Source organism: Myxocyprinus asiaticus, chromosome 2, assembly GCF_019703515.2.
Source record: "Myxocyprinus asiaticus isolate MX2 ecotype Aquarium Trade chromosome 2, UBuf_Myxa_2, whole genome shotgun sequence".
In the NCBI taxonomy this organism is placed as follows: Eukaryota; Metazoa; Chordata; class Actinopteri; order Cypriniformes; family Catostomidae; genus Myxocyprinus; species Myxocyprinus asiaticus.
In genome coordinates, this window is record NC_059345.1 from 2,029,037 (window position 1) to 2,030,000 (window position 964).

At 31.7% G+C, this 964-nt stretch overlaps 1 protein-coding gene across 1 annotated transcript in view; it reads right to left on the bottom strand.

The window, feature by feature from the left end:
- Positions 1-470: 470 nt before the first annotated feature.
- LOC127410756 (putative C-type lectin domain family 20 member A) overlaps positions 471-964 on the bottom strand; it is a 16,271-nt gene continuing 15,777 nt past the window's right edge. The window contains exon 7 of the mRNA XM_051645978.1: positions 471-918. The gene's annotated coding sequence lies outside the window, so the exon portion shown is untranslated. The remainder of the gene's footprint in view (positions 919-964) is intronic.

A 964-nucleotide genomic window follows, 5' to 3' on the forward strand; every position in this document is an offset into this window, starting at 1 on the left:
TTATTTGCATAAGTTGACCAATTTTGCACTTTAACTATCGGCCCTTTATCTACATGATATCACTATATACCCCAAAAGCTGTTGGGCCACATAGCTAAAACAATTATATATCTATTTTCTCTAATAGCAAAACCATTAACAAAACATCAAAACATTATACAAATAATCCAATGTGTCTATACAATTGCAGATTTCTTTTTTTTTTTTTTTCTGTCTGAAATTTGCAATTATTGTTACTTAGACTCCAGTTCTAAGTCCTCCTCCCCCATCATTGCTCACTCTGACAAGCTTTGCAGAACTTCCCATTGGAATGAATAGGAGATTTCTGTGAACAGCTGGGTCATCATACCCAGGGAGGTTTATAATAACTGGAGAGAGCTATGCACCTAATTTTTCTTTTTACATAAGTAACTTCCATTTTCATTTCTTTTTGCACCAATTTCCCCAGAAGTGACATTTTTGTTCTTTTAAACACATCGCTGCTTTATTCACAAAATGTTTTTACAATATTCCAATTTTGTGCATAAATTACATTGTACATAAATTAAAAATTACAGAAACATGACTAGTGTGGAGTGATACGAGATACATTAAATTAAGGACAAGACTTGAGTGCTCATGATGCAAATATTCAGGATGTTGCCATTGTCCAATCACATATTTCAGAGGAATGTGTAATAAATGATTTTATTTTAATGATAGTAATATACAAGTTCATACATTTGTCATGAAATATAATAATAATAATTAGGCTTTAAATTCAACAGAATATTTTCTAATATATTCAAAAATTCACCAGATAAGAGGCCAGATAAATTCAAGACCAAGAATCTCAACCCAAAGCGCAGAGGTTTAAATTGACTGTCTAATGTTTTTAGGAGAGCAGATGTTTTCTTCTGTGGGTTCATGTGAGGTCCTCTACAAGACAAACATCATAGAACAGACTCATAAATACAATTATACA